Here is a 16,357-nt window from a genome sequence, read left to right as displayed (position 1 = left end):
TTTGAATCACAGCTACATTAGGTGAACCTGTTTAAATATGAAGTTTCAACTCATAAGAACTTTTATAATCTCAGATATATTTTGACCACCTACTTCTCCAACTGCTACGACTCTGTTGGTGTACCCAAGTTTACCCTTTTTTGAATTTGTTGTTGTTGTAGACAACAACAAATAAACATCTGTGAAAAACACCTGGCGCCATATGCCAATTTTGGTATTTAATAGAACATGCCAGTTGGGCTCAACTGTAACAGGCATAGGACCCACTAGAGCATGTTGAGACCTGGGGACACTCGTGAAATCTGTTTCTGATTGTTTGGTCAGAGACATTCACAAAACTGTGCTGGAGGTCATTTTGTAGGGCTCCAGCAGATACTGGTCATATTGATGGGTTAAAGCTCTTCTAGGGTGACTACAGGTCTCCTGGAATCTCCTCCATGATCTTGCTGGGAGACAAAGTGTGAACAAACCTGACATGATTTAACATAGATTTGAAAACTGCGTCCACACTAGCGTTTTCAGTCGTTTTCACAGAGTTGTGCGTCCACATTGAAACAGCCCAAAACGCTTACGTTCCAGTCCTGCACATGCGCAAAAGTGAGTGAGTACAAACTGATATTAATCATTAATAGGGCTGTCAAAAGTGAGAGCAATCAAAACAACTGCTGTATAATGCCCTCTGCTATCTTTGTTTAATTGGTCACATGACTGCATCACATGCCTAAAGTGCGTCATCGTTTTAGAAAGTCTGTGTTTTTGAGTGTCCACATTGCGACAGAACAGCTCCATGCAGTCAGTAGTTACACTGACTCTGATCCAATGCAAACCACTAGTGAGAAACCAGAAGTCAGAAAAGAGTGCATTGGAGGCTGATTGACTCCAATCTGTGTGCTTGGTCTGTGGGAACCAGAATTTTGGCTGGTTTTAGGTGGTCAAATATTTATTTTACATGACTTATTCTCGGTTCCCACCCTTGACTCCACTACCAGTACTTAAGGTAGGAGCTGAAAACTTGAGTCTGATGAGAAAGACTCTGTGGAGTAATTGCATCTGTGGAATAGCCTGCCTTTCTGGAACTGAGGCTTTTATTAACACTGACATTGTGTTTGAAGTCTTCATCTTTGCTTATGCTGTAAATAAACCTTTTGATCTTTTAAATTAAGAGTCCTGCATTTGAGTTTGCATTCTACTATCTTACCAGCAATCATTTAGTTAGTTTTGTGAATGAATGATGAATGATCAACATGTGCATAAACAATAGTGTTTGATGTTTTTTGTTTTATGACTGAGAAAAATACTTTTCATCTTCCCAAAAAGGTTGATTCTGTTCATCCGGATGTTTTCAGTGCAAAAAAAGTTTCAGAATGGAGTGTAATAGGCGATGTCTCATCACATGAGCCACATACGATGTGCTCCCCCATAAATCTGCAGCTGTGGTTTGGAAAGGACCCATCCTGGCTCCTGTGTACAGTCTCAGCAACACTCAAGCACATGTTGGTTGGTTGTAGGACTAGCCTTACTAAGGACCTTAGTGCAGCATTCGATACTGTTGACCATAATATCCTGTTAGAGCGATTAGAACATGCTGTAGGTATTACAGGTATTGCACTGCAGTGGTTTGTATCATATCTATCTAATAGACTCCAATTTGTGCATGTAAATGGAGAGTCCTCTTCACACACTGAGGTTGATTATGGAGTTCCACAGGGTTCAGTGCTAGGACCAATTCTGTTTACATTATACATGCTTCCCCTAGGCAGCATCATTAGAAGACATAGCATACATTTACACTGCTATGCAGATGACACCCAGCTCTATCTGTCCATGAAGCCAGATAACACACACCAATTAGTTAAACTGCAGGAATGTCTTAAAGACATAAAGACTTGGATGGCCACTAACTTTCTGCTTCTTAACTCAGATAAAACTGAGGTCATTGTACTCGGCGCTGAAAAGCTTAGAAATATGGTATCTAACCAGATTCTTACTCTGGATGGCATTACCTTGGCCTCCAGTAACACTGTGAGGAACCTTGGAGTCATTTTTGACCAGGATATGTCCTTCAACGCACATATTAAACAAATATGTAAGACTGCGTTCTTCCATTTGCGCAACATCTCTAAAATTAGAAATATCCTGTCTCAGAGTGATGCTGAAAAACTAGTTCATGCATTTATTACTTCCAGGCTGGACTACTGCAATTCATTATTATCAGGATGTCCAAAAAACTCACTGAAAAGCCTTCAGTTAATCCAAAATGCTGCAGCAAGAGTACTGACAGGGACTAGAAAGAGAGAGCATATTTCTCCTGTTTTGGCTTCCCTTCATTGGCTTCCTGTTAAATCCAGAATTGAATTCAAAATCCTGCTCCTCACATACAAGGTCTTAAATAATCAGGCCCCATCTTATCTTAATGACCTTGTAGTACCATATTACCCTATTAGAGCACTTCGCTCTCGCTCTGCAGGCCTACTTGTTGTTCCTAGAGTATTTAAAAGTAGAATGGGAGGGAGAGCCTTCAGTTTTCAGGCCCCTCTTCTGTGGAACCAGCGTCCAGTTTGGATTCGGGAGACAGACACTATCTCTACTTTTAAGATTAGGCTTAAAACTTTCCTTTTTGCTAAAGCATATAGTTAGGGCTGGACCAGGTGACCCTGAATCCTCCCTTAGTTATGCTGCAATAGATGTAGGCTGCCGGGGGATTCCCATGATGCATTGAGTTTTTCCTTTCCAGTCACCTTTCTCACTCACTATGTGTTAATAGACCTCTCTGTATTGAATCATATCTGTTATTAATCTCTGTCTCTCTTCCACAGCATGTCTTTTATCCTGTCTTCCTTCTCTCACCCCAACCGGTCGCAGCAGATGGCCGCCCCTCCCTGAGCCTGGTTCTGCCGGAGGTTTCTTCCTGTTAAAAGGGAGTTTTTCCTTCCCACTGTCGCCAAAGTGCTTGCTCATAGGGGGTCATACGATTGTTGGGCTTTTCTCTGTATCTATGAAGCGCCTTGAGGCGACATTTGTTGTGATTTGGCGCTATATAAATAAAATTGAATTGAATTGAATTGAAGGGCAGATACACGGAAATACAACCAGTTCCTCAGGTGTCTTGCTGAAAAAGTTGAGTACAAGAGGGAATCCATCAATGCTCAGCCTTTCACAAACCAAGAGGAGCATCAGCATCCATTAGCATTTGTCTGGGACGGGGACAAGCTGAGGACTAGCCCTTCAACCCCAGATGTGGGACCACTGAAGGTCGCCAGGGATTGGCAGATACAACTCGACTTGGATCAGAGACTCATTTTCCCCACAGAGATCTTAACAACTACTCTGTGACCAGACCTCATCCTTTGGTTTAACTCCCAGAAACGTGCTTATGTCATTGACCTGACGGTACCATGGCAATTGAGGAAGCATTTGAGTATAGGAAGCTGCGGTATGCAAACTTGGGAGCTGAGGCAGAGGACAGAGGCTGGAAGATCAGGGCCTGGTGGAAGTGGGGTGCAGGGGCTTTGTTGCCAGTACAACAGCAAAACTACTTACAGAAATTGGAGTCAGGAGACTGCTGCAACGGCATGCTATAGGAGAGTTAGCTAACACTGCTGAGAGGACCAGTCATTGGCTATAGCTACAGAGGGCTGACAACACATGGGCAGCCTAAGGCAGTCAGCTAACCGTGAGACACATGCCCAGGCTTGATCAACTTTTAGTGGACCTGTCTCAGCAGAGGGTGTCATGTGATAAAAGGCCGAAACACCCTGTTAAGTTGAGGCACATAACTGATGATGTGTCCCGCTGGTAAAGCTTCCAGTTCTCCATTAGAACTGATGCAATATCAGGGATTGTAACATCCAGTCCTTTTATTGAATCAGACTTTCAAATTATTCACAAACTGAAGAAATGTTTTCTTTTGGGTGAGGAAGGTGTCTTCTAGGCCATTTGGAGCGCATGCAAAAGTGAAAATTGCGTTGTTTTTGTACAACTTCAAAAAGATGGCTGTAATTATTTAAAGAAGACACAGACAAATATAATTATGTATGAATACTATAGAATTAAGCATAACCATTGTGGGTAAACAGGATTTGGAGATGTTTGACCTAAGACTGCAGTTTGCCTATCGCCCCAACCGGCCAGCAGATGACACCATGGCCACCACCCTACGCCTTGCCCTCACCCACCTGGACAATAAGGACACATATGTGTGATTGCTGTTCATAGACTTCAGTTCAGCATTCAACACAATCATTCCTCAGCACCTGATCAGAAACTAAGCCTACTGGATTGCAATACCCTACAACAGATAGTGAGAGCAGCTGAGAAGATCATTGGAGCCTCTCTTCCCTCCATCATGGACACTTATTGCAGCCACTGCATCCGCAAAGCCACCAGCATTGTGGAGGACCTCACACCCCTCACACACCCTCTTCACCCTGCTGACTTCTGGAAGGAGGTACCGGAGCATTCGGGCCCTCACTGCCAGACTATGAAACAGTTTTTTCACCCAAGCCATCAGACTCCCGAACACTCAGTGACTGGAGCGACACACACACACACACAGACACACACACACACACACACACACACACACACACACACACACACACACCTTCAGACACCAAGCTACTTTTTGCACATTACTCAATTTTGCACATTTCCATTGTCCTGTTCTCTCTAGTGTTGCACTGTCTTGTCTTGTTTTGTTTTGTTTTGTTCAAATTTTTGCACATTGCACTTTATGTAATCCTGTGTTCGTCTCTCATATGTAGCACCAGGTTGTCTCAATTCACTCTGTACTGTACCACTGTACATGGTTAAAATTAAACAGACTGTTCGTAGCCTGTACATAGCTTGTACACTCACTACAGCCTGTACATACTTGTAGTTATAGCATAAAATCAGTGGTATCGTACATCACTACTGCCACCTGCTGCTCGCTCTCTACATCACATCCTGCCAAACCATCAAGAGGAAGCTTTTCAAAATAAGATGAAATACTGGCTAAGGTGTGACAGCTCTGAACCAATCAGTTTGCAGCAAACCAGCAGTTTAATAACACATCACAAATCTGTACAGGATAATGAGCACACGGAGGTTTCAGAACACAAACCAGTGAGGCCAGTCTGTCCTCACCAGCAGCTTTACTGGAACACTGTGGCTACTGGGAAACACTCCCATAAATACACACGTGTGTGTTACTGGAGATATGTTTACAAGTGTCTTTATATGAATAATACATTTATAAAAATGTTCATACAGCTTCCAAACTAATACAAAGTGATAACTGATGGAAGTACTGCAGTACTCCTACGTTTGCAGTACTATGAACGCTGTTAAAACATTTAACAGCTGGATCATCACATGACTTTTATTATGAAGTCCTCACAGGAAATGCAGCATTAGCGCTGACAGCGCGACAGGAAGAACAGGTTACACTGTCCCAGCAGGAGGCGCCAAACTACTCACACGACTTCCATGCTGTGTCCGAATTCAGGGGAAGAATGCTCCGAAGGACACTACCTACCTACGTCATGTAGGCAGGTAGTGTCCTTCTCCGGACAGGTAGTCAGGAAGTGAGCGGCTGTGGACAGCCACCCTTTTTTTTTCCTCCAGAGAAACTTTATTGAACAAACAATCAGTATACAACAGATGGGCTGTGGACCTTCTAGCCTTCAACTCCGCCCTTACTTGCGTGTTTTCCCGGTCGCTAGCGCCACAGCGTGAAAACTTTAACATGGACCCAGAAATGTCGTTCAGTTTTTTGTACATTTTTAATTCTCGAGGAGCTAGAAAAACCTTATCGTCGTCGCCCGCACGTTTTGTACCGTAGGCTCATCAGAGACAAACATATCCAGGTAAAATAATTTCCTTTAATCTACACGCATTTAGGATTTACTCAGCTAATTACACGGATAATTGAATTATTGCCGGTGTTGTGCCAAAATGTGTTCGCCTGCCAAAACTGATTTTCAATGTTTCTGTGTGTAATATGTGTAATATCTTTATGTATGTTGGTAAATAGACTTCGGTGAACATGGTTTACAAAGGGGTTTTATATATGTAATAATTACCTGTTGTTCAAGTATGTTTCTAACTCTGGTTATAATGTAGGTACAATTGATGTATTTGTTGCGCTGTCTGCTGTCCTCTTGGCCAGATTACTCTTAAAAAATAAATTTGTAATGTCAACATGATTGTTTTTGAACTGGATAAATAAACGATATATAAAAGTCACTGCCAAACACTGGTTGCAGCTTCTACCTTGTTACAGGAATGTTGCTGGTGGCTCAGAGTTGATATCATTAATGAGGGAAACATTTGACATATGGTTCTCGTATTATAGACCAACACGTTATTTATAGCAGTTTAAATATGAACAATCAGGTTTGGGCAAAAACCGGAAATCAGTTTTTGGCACAACATCGGTCATTCTTACACATGTACTGTATTATATAAAATATATAAACTAAATATCTTTGAAACTTATAGAATCCAATCTTTTGGTTTCTTTTTTTTTACATAGCACTTCATCAAACTGTCGTTTGCTACTGAGTTACAAGTATTATACTAGCAGTAATATAGCATCCACCATCTCCTGCTTGCATATTTCTGAAAAACATCTTAGTGGTGTGGCAGCCGTCGATCAAGCCAGCCCTGCAAACCCTGTGGATGGACGATGCAGTGGACAGTGGGAGGAAGCATCCTAAAGCTCTTTGCAGACAACCCTGTGTGATTCTCCACTCGCCGACCAGAAAAGACAAACCGCAGGTCTCAGTTGCAGCACCCCATCCACCCATGTCTGATGCTGCTCGGGCAGATTCAGCACGCTGCCAGAGACTTCCTGTAATCTATTACAGTTGTAAAAGAAACGGGCCAGGAACAGGTCACATCCTTCCCCTGAATTCAGACACAGCTGTAGACCGCCAGTTTAAGACTGAGGCGTCTCATCAGTCACTTTACACGCAGACTTGTAGAACGGACCAATGAGGTGCCTGCGTTTAGATGTGACCAACTGTGTTCACAGTTTGATTTGTTCCACATGTTGCAGCTTGTTTACTTCAATTTAATCTTCACAGCGCCGAATTTCTATGATGACATTGTTTGTGTAATCTGATGTGTAATCGCAGTCGTCACTGAAGCCGGTTCCCTGTCACGTAGTCTCTTCTAACTTTATTTAAACACATCCGCAGGAACAGCGCTGCAGGTTACCTGTTACTGAGTCATGTGACACCTTCCTCCTTTACCTGTGTGAGCTTCATCTAGTATTTGAACTGACAGGTTAGAGAAGGTTACTGATGCAGCACCAAGCAGTTCCTTCGATGGCGTGCAGCCTCCTTGCAGGGTCGGCCTCTTTCTCACCGCGGGCTGGCCGATGGCGTCTGAGTCGGGAGAGCCTGCATCTCCACCGCCTCCGCCAGCTCCTCCCTGCTGCTGCTCTGCTCCAGATTCTCCACGGAGCCTCTCGCCATCTGGACCACTTCCAGGATGATCACTGATCCAAAGTTCTGGTCTCCACGGGAACCAAACTGAGTGGGGGGTGGTCTGGCACTTCCTGGGTCTCTGCGATGCTGCTGGACAGGAAGCTGGTCTCCAGAGACTTCAGGACCTGCAGCCGACCTCGTAGAGTGGCTCAGGCAGGTCAGGAGACTCCAAGTGCTCCTCGAACGAGTCGAACCTTCATGGGCTGGAGACACACACGAGACACACCAGAACACAGAGAGATGGGATCGGTCCCAAGGTTAAACCCCGCCCCCAGCGTTTACTACAGGCTCACGAGTGAGATGAGAGGAAGGACAGAATACTTACAAAGTACATGGAGAGAGTTCTCTGGTGGCGTAGTTTCCTCTGCAGGGGGAAGGCAGAGTACAGATAACGAGTTTGTGCATTTGACCTGTGAGAGTTTACTGAGCATGTCTGAGAAACAGCTGAGAGAGTTGGACTCTAACTAGCGTCTGATTGGCCGACAGCATACTGCTGCTGTTGCTCTTGTCTCCTCTGACGGAGACACGCTGCACACACCACCACACAGGTGTGCATTACAGCGTCCTAACCAGCTTCAGTTATGTTTACAGTTGCAGCCGCATGTAGCTGTAGTTAAAGCTGCATGAAGTTATTTCACGCACAAACCAAAACAGTGCCAACAATGTCCTTTATGACTAGAATAACTCAGTCTTGTTGTGGCCCTTCTCACCCCAGCATGCAAACATTAAAGCAGTCGTTTAATAGCTGTTTCGTTATAATCATAAATAATCATTCGTTCATAACTCAGCTTCGTGTGAAGCTGTTTATCCTGGTCCCAGTGTTAGGGTCGGTGAATTCAGGTAACGGAAAGACATGATGGATATGCTGACCTCACTCCATGGTACAGGGCTCAGAGGCAGCAGCTAGACTGTCTGTTTACCCTCATGATTAACATTCACAAGGAAACTATTAGTCGAACAGATGTCAAGGCATGTTTGATTGTGTGCAAGAAGAGTTCACCCTGCACCCAGTCGGTTTACCAGGGCCCCGCCCTGCAGCCAGTCCTTCAGAAGGTAATGATTTTCTTTATAAAACCACCAGCAAAGGTAAAGTGGACTATTGTTTTGCTGCTCATGCTGCATGTTTGTTGAGAGTTTACAATGTCTGCAAAGTTGTTGTTCCTGCTGAATCCCAGTTTTGAATAGCAGGACGACTTTCCCCTCAATAATGAAGTCGTAGATCAAGCAAACTAGACAAATACACAACAGGATATAGTGTTCATAAAGGGACTTTTGTTTCCCTCTACGTAGTGGAGATATCAGGGATAGGCACGATTGTGGCACTGATTCAGTCTTTAGCACTACGGTTACCCCGGTGTGTCGGCCAGAACACCGCCTAAGGCCAAAATGTCCCAGAGTATGGAAAAAGGAGCTTGAGGTTCGGTTTGAGGCACTTTATTGTCACAACTCCTAGGTATAATCTAATAGGTATATTAAGATAGGTATATCTTAATATACGTATCAATTTAAAGTAAATGTTAATATGATTTTTAAACTCCCTATCGAAAGTTTGGGAATAACTGTGGTTTTTCCTTCTTGCCCCTTCTTTTTTTCTTATTGTTTCTTTTGTTGGGCCTCACAGTATGCGTTTTTGGAAAAAGTGTGAAAATGAAGAATAGAAAGTGTGGCGTGGGTGTGGTCTCTGGCCAGCTGCAGAGGAGGGGTGACGCAGTGAGCTCCCGGGAACAGGTGTGCTGGGATCTGACAGTGATTGTGTGTCTTTATATGTTGGCAGTGACAGTCGGAGGAGGAGTGGACGTGACAGCAGAGAGAGAGCGGGAGTGTCTGTGTCCCAGTCAATAAAATCACAGTATCAAATAAAAGTTCTGCTGTCAACATATTCGCTCCAGCGTATGTTTCTTGGGTCCAACGTTACAGAAAGAAACTATAATGGTGCACAAAAAACCCCAAAACTTAAATTTGTTAAATTTCTGTATGATGTAAAACATTTTGTGGTCATTTTTTATCACAGAGAAAAAAAATGTTTTTTGTTTTCAAAAAATACATTCATATTGGATGTTGTATATAGTTCACGTTATTAACTTTATAATTTACTAATTTGTGTGTGTGTGTTGAATTTGCTTATATAAAGGAAAACAATTATTAAAAAATGCTTTACATCCAACACCTAAAACAAAACATCTCTGCTATGAATAAATGCACCTTGAGAATGATTCTTAAATTTGCATTATTTTATAGTTATTATGATTTCAGATTTAAGCAAGTTTATTTTGTTTTTTTAATATAATTTCAGCTTCATTGTCAAAGTTTTAGATCATTTTTTTAATATTGATTGGTTTGGTGGGAGATGTTTATGAATATGGAATAGAACATAATTTCCCCCCTTAGTCCTGGGAAAGTGCACCTGAATTCATTCGAAATAAACTAAATAACACTTTCTAACATACCTAACCCTAACCCTTCCCCCTCCCCTAATCCCTGAAACCCTGACCTCAGGGTAAAAGGAGAGGTCAAAGGGGATCAGGTGACTAAGTCAGGTGACTTCTTGCTGACACCAGGTGGGAGATAGAGGTGCAAAAGATGGGAGCAGGAATGGCCTGTGCATTGCATCCCTGTCGCCTTCTTCCATTTCTCCAGCAGATGGCAGTAAAAGCCTGCTTACCAAATATGATGAATGATGCTGTAGTGCCAGAGCTGCTGTTGTTTTGTTAAAAGCTAAAACTTGTCATTTAAAACGCATGGATATTTAAACAGCAGTAGAGCAGGACAAGACCTCACTACACTGCCAAAACACATGAGTTCAAGCCTGAAAAAGGCAAATGTACGCCGAGACGTCGCGGCGAGCTCAGTGGATGCAAACGGCCATTCTAAACCCAAGTTAGGCAAGATTTAGAAGATTTGGTGCCCCCACAATCGTCAACAGATTGTTATCTGTTGGCAAGGCTCTACAGCAGGGTGGGAGGTGCTGCAACCCAACCCTACCCCTTTCCCTCCCATAACCCCACAAAGCCTAATCTCAGGGCGAGTGATTAAATTTAAAGGGGGATGAATAAGCCAGATAGAAGTGCCAGAGCCTGGAGCAGGATCCTTGATGATAAATAGTTTTTGACATCATGCAGATAGTGTTCTTGTTAACCCTCTGACCTCCACCCTTCCCTTTTTCTCCCTCTTTCTTTACCTCTCCCTGGACATTATGATGTCATGTCTCTTCCCTGCGGCCTCCCCTCCCCCCAAATCCCATGGGAATATAACCAATTAGCCAAAGTGCTGTCCTCCCACTGAACCTCTTAACTCTCCAAACCTCCTTCAAACTTCTGATCTGTCATCTCACTATCATCTGCTTGGCAACATTCAACTGACCCCTCCAGAGGGTTCAGAGAGAAAGAGTCAGAGAGCTACACTACATAGGTAGAAAGAGTATTTTTGTGGTGGCTTAAGTGGAATTTATATTCCAGCAGAGGTAACATGTTTGCTATCTGCTGCCTGTATTCCTGCAGAGAACTGTTGCTAGATGGAGCCAGTGTACAAAGAATGTGGTACAACTGGTATGTGGGACCTTTTTGCTTGTGCTGTTGGTAGTCCATGGAGAAGAGCAAAATTATAATATTCAAAATATGTATTAAAAACAATGAAAAGTGCCCACTGGAGCAAATGTCTGTGCTTTCTGCAACATGAATGGTATAAAAAGCATAAAAGGAGTAACAAAGCACAGACATCTGCTGTCTAAAATTTGTTGTTTCGCGGTTCTCCCGTTTCCAGTGAATTTGGCTTTTACTCTCCTTCCTTAATTGGACCATCTTATCAGCCAGTCAGCATTTGGTATACATCATCTGCTTCCAGTAATGCTCAGTTAGGATCTTGGAGGACTGCACAGGAGCATTGATGGGTGAAAACCCCTCTCGCCACAGTGTCAGAATAGACAGATTGACCATATATTATACTTTATTTATTCTGGCATTGTTGTGAGTCACACCCAAGAGCTTTCTCACTTATATATAAGTATATTTTGAATTAGTACCAACAGTTTAGTCCTAAAATCACCAATAGTTGAGCCACACACTGTGGCTAATAATTTGATTATAAAAATAAATTATTTGCTTTTGTCACCCTTTTTAATTGAGTAGTCAGAAATAATCAAATCCACAGTAATCTGTCATCTAAGGTCAAATAAAAGTATCTGAAATCTACTCTGTTCGGTTCAATTAGGATCATAAGGAGACAGGCAGTGGAAACTCAGCTTCAGGAAAAACCTCCATTCAAAATGAGACACTGACGACTTAAAGGAAATTTTTTTTAAAATGAGTGTATTAAAATTTGAAACATTTAAATTGCCCAAAAAATGTAGGCATGAACCAAAAACATTTAAATCCTTTCAAACATTTAGCTCGACTCAATAATTCGCCCTTCAAAATGTTCAATACCGTCCCTTTAAGTGTCCACAAATGTACCAGGTACGCTGTCCATATCAGTGGGGTGCATGTTCTCTATTTGGTAAGTATTTCAACATTATTTGGATTGTTTTTAGTTCACAGTTTTTCCCTCTGATGTGTCAGTTTATGTTAGGTGGTATCAAGCCTGACCCAAAAAATAAGGTTTCAACATAAGGCGCTCTGAGAGCCCACTAAAAACGTGAATCCTGTTCCTTCGGATTGGGAGCGTCCTTTGTAGACATCTCGAGTGGCGTCCAGTCCTTAGATGACACCGCTCAGTCCTTCGCAGCAGATTGCAGCTTGCACACAAATGCGCAGTGCAATCACTTCACTTGTAAAATAAAGCACATTTCTACCAACTCATCGTTCCTGTATCCCATTGGTACAAAATTAAATAAAAGTAAAATCAAATTTCTCTAAGTGTTATCTTTTGTCTTCACATATCACTCATCTATACAATTCTTATTGGTCAATAAAAATATTTCAATAACAAAAATACATTTCAGTGCAAATAAAATGAAGCATGAAAAGTGTCTCATATCGTGTATTAGCTTAAACCTCACATACTGGTGCATTAGCCCAGGGAGCGCATACTTTCTACAGGGCTAACACAGCTAAGAAATCATTAGCAGCTTCTACAATCACATTTCTAACAAAATATCATATCCTGACTGGTTTTATACTCAGCCAGACTGTGAATCACAATCCGATTTGCAAACATACGAGACTCACCAGGTTCTCTATCATATCGAGACTATCTCTACACTCCGTTACATATTTTTTATGTACGGATTACGGGGTATGACCCCACACCCCACAGGTAGTGGTGTGTGGATACTTCTTTAAGACGCTCAGCTAGCCCGGCCACACCCCACAGCTTACGCATAAAACTACTGCGCAAATGTGAAACCAGTGATTGTTTGATCTGCACTGGTTTGTGTTTGTGGTTGACTGGTGGTACCTACGTGTGTGTGTGGCAGTGGTGTCCGCTCGTGGGAGCCTGTCTCGGCAGCCTCCCTGGACGCTGCCTATCCCCGAGCCCCTATCCCGTTAAAAACTAAGGCAATCAAAGCTGCTGTGCTCGAGTGGCTCTTGTAGGCTGTGTTCCCCTGGCGTATTGCCCGTGTCTGCTGGCTTACATGCCAGTCGGACCTCGCTGTGGTGAGTGAGAGTTCTCCTTCCTACTTAACTGGGTTCTTGTCTGGCATATTGCCCGTGGTTCGCAGGTTTACGCAGCCAGTGGGGCCCCACTCATTCGCAGTTAAGTTGCCTAACTTTCTAAGCGCTCCACACACCAGTAAAAAAGAAAAGAAAAAAAAAAAGAAACAAAGACCTAACGCACTGTGTTAGCTTACCTGAGAGTCAGTGTTTTCCACTGAAGTGGAGGCAGAGCATGCAGGCCCTTGGACGGGCTTTCCTCCCCTGCCTGCTGATTTGCTAGGCCCTTCCCACAGTGTTTCCTGGAGTACTGGAGCTGGCCCTCCCTGAGGTCCCTGCCACAGCAACCTCATGGGTGACATGCCGCCACCTCTGGCTGTCCCAGTCCCAGCTCCGGCCGGGCAACCAGAACCGCCTGATGAGGCTGCCGGTTCACCCTACAGCCATGTTCGGCGCAGCTCCTGCAGCAAGCTACAGAAAATCGCTGTGCTGCTCAGGCCAGAATGGGGAGGCCCAGAGCTTCTGTGCCTCAACCTGCCCCCGAGGCTTCCGCTTGGAGATCTCCGGCCCGAGCTGGAGGCCTTTCGTAAATGCAGCGGTTGCACACAGGGGAGGCGGGGAGTACGTGGTGCCAAGGCTCAGCTGTCCTCCAGCCGTCCCCCTCCCTCCTGACATCTCTTGGAGCCAGGCCCCTTCCCTGTCTGCACAGCACAGGGTGGCCTAGTTGGCTCTGGGGGCGGACCCTTGGGTGGTTTCCACCATGACCCAAGGTCGTGAAGTTTTGCCGCAGACCCCCTGAGACGACCATCCTGACCTTTACCTCAGTGGGCGACCCAGAGCAGGCCCTGGTGCAGCGGGAAGATCTAGCGATGCTACTGGCAAAGGGTGCCATACGGGAAGTAGACACTTGTAACCACCAAATGTTTTTTTCCCCCCCGCTACTTCCTGGTACCCAAGCGTGACAGGACTCTCCATCACCTTCTGGACCTCAGGGGCCTCAATTGTTATCATCGGCCCCTAAGATGCAAGATGCTGACGGCCCCCAAGGTGCGTCAGGCCATCAATATGGGGGATTGGTTTGCCACTATCGATCTGAAGGATGCCTACTTCAAGATCCCTATCTGGCAGGGGCACTGGCAGTTCCTCAAATTCAGGTTCGAGTTGGCATCTCCCTGGCACCCCGGACCTTCATCAGGTGCATAGACGCGGCCCTAGCTCTTATGAGGCTGCAGGGCCTCAGAGTCTTGAATTACCTGGACAACTGGCTGGTTGCACCATACCACATACATATGTAATGGAGTGGAGAAAACCAAGGTTACAATGTAACTGTATGATAAAGACTATGCGCACCTTAGCACATGCTACTTGCATGTGGGTGGGGGAACTCCCATATAGCGCTTCGTTTCTGGTGTGATATTCGCTCCTTTTTTAAGGTCGGGTTTTCCAAAACAAGTCAATTAAATGGATGAATCAAGTGGCGATTTACATATTCAAGATGTCTTGGGCATTTACCGAATATATCTGTAGATGATGTTCATCGACTTTTGCGATATTTTTTCCCCCGTGCCTCAGAGCATAAGAGAGAAATTTTATATTTCTCAGTATTTGTATACAGTGGTCCCTCATTTATCGCGGGTGTTATGTTCTAAAAATAACCCCTGATGGGTGAAATCCACGAAGTAGCCAGCTTTATTTTTTACAATTATAGATGTTTTAAGGCTGTAAAACCCCTCACTACACACTTTATACTTTTCTCTCTTGTTTAAACACTCTCAAAGTTCAAACCTTCACAGAAAGCTAAGTCCTGTATTATACAATGAAACCAAAGATCAAACCCTGTTTTCAGGTCCAGAACATGGGAATAGAACAGCTGCCAGAAAATTCAATATCAATGAATCATTAATGAATCAATGAATCAGAAGTCCAACTTTGTGTGCGATGGTTATCTTCTTCAGAGTCACACTGCTAGCGATCGATGTAGCAATTCTGTACTGTACCGGACGGACGGCACGGAGGAGATCGCATACACAATCTTGGGAACAACCCATGTGCTGGTCGGAGAACAGCAGAAAAAATCCTTATTGAAAACTTCGGCTTCCTCAGCCTACTGCTTTGTTTACCACGGCACCGATGACGCTTTTGCCGGGAAGGTAGCGTGAGAATCCATTATGGGTAACCTGGGATTTCCGATGCAATTGGGGCCAAGGGTTGCTGCCCACCAGCACCAAACAACACAAAGTTATGGACCAGAGGGGTCCAGTAGTGTCTGGCTATCAAAGCTCAGCAGAGACTTTGTTTCATGAATGACACAGGTCAGAAACATTAGAAAGAGAAACAAACTTGGGAGTGACACACCGGCGCCATCATGGATCAGTGCCATATATTAGTCCATCCATCCATTCCCTTCCGCTTATCCTTTTCAAGGTCACGGGGGGTGCTGGAGCCTATCCCAGCTGTCATAGGGCGAGAGGCGGGGTACACCCTGGACAGGTCGCCAGTCTGTCGCAGGGCCAACACACAGGGACAGACAACCATTATCACTCACATTCACTCCCGCATTCACACCTATGGGCAATTTAGATTTTTTAATTAACCTATCCCAACAAAGTGTATGTCTTTGGACTGTGGGAGGAAGCCGGAGTAAACACGGGGAGAACATGCAAACTCCACACAGAAAGACCCTGGCCTGATGGTGGAATTGAACTCAGGACCTTCTTGCTGTGAGGCACACACAGTGCTATTTCTTATATTTGTAAACTTTGTAATATACTGTATTATTTAATTAGTTTAGTCTGTTACTGTTATTGTCTTGGAGCAACTGTAACTCACATAATTTCCTTAGCGATTATTAAAGTATTCTGATTTTGTGAGTCCTTCATGAAAGCACCTGATCACAGCAAACCTTGTAGCTGACAGCAGCTGTCCAATTTTACATAGAAGCAATACCTTTTTCACAAGCCAATAAAAATGTATATGAACAAAAAGTCATAAACATGGACACACACCTCATCCAGGAGATAAAACTCTAACTCTATTAATGTCAGAAAGCCTTGAAGAAGACAGAGGAAACATACATTTTTTATGCCTTACTTTAGATTGCATATATATTTTATTTCATTTGACCATGCCTTGGACTGTACTTGAGATTATTATATGATTTGCATCAAAACACAGGACTTTGTTTACAGACAGCATTTTAATCATGATTTTATAGTCTGCAGGTTGAAGCCATTGCTCTGATACACTGCATATAAATGCTGGTTCTTATATTTTAAGTACACTCAGAGGTTCAAC

The sequence above is a fragment of the Neolamprologus brichardi genome, chromosome 2, assembly GCF_056152115.1.
Source record: "Neolamprologus brichardi isolate AB-2024 chromosome 2, ASM5615211v1, whole genome shotgun sequence".
Lineage (NCBI taxonomy): Eukaryota > Metazoa > Chordata > Actinopteri > Cichliformes > Cichlidae > Neolamprologus > Neolamprologus brichardi.
This window is presented reverse-complemented; position numbering follows the sequence as displayed.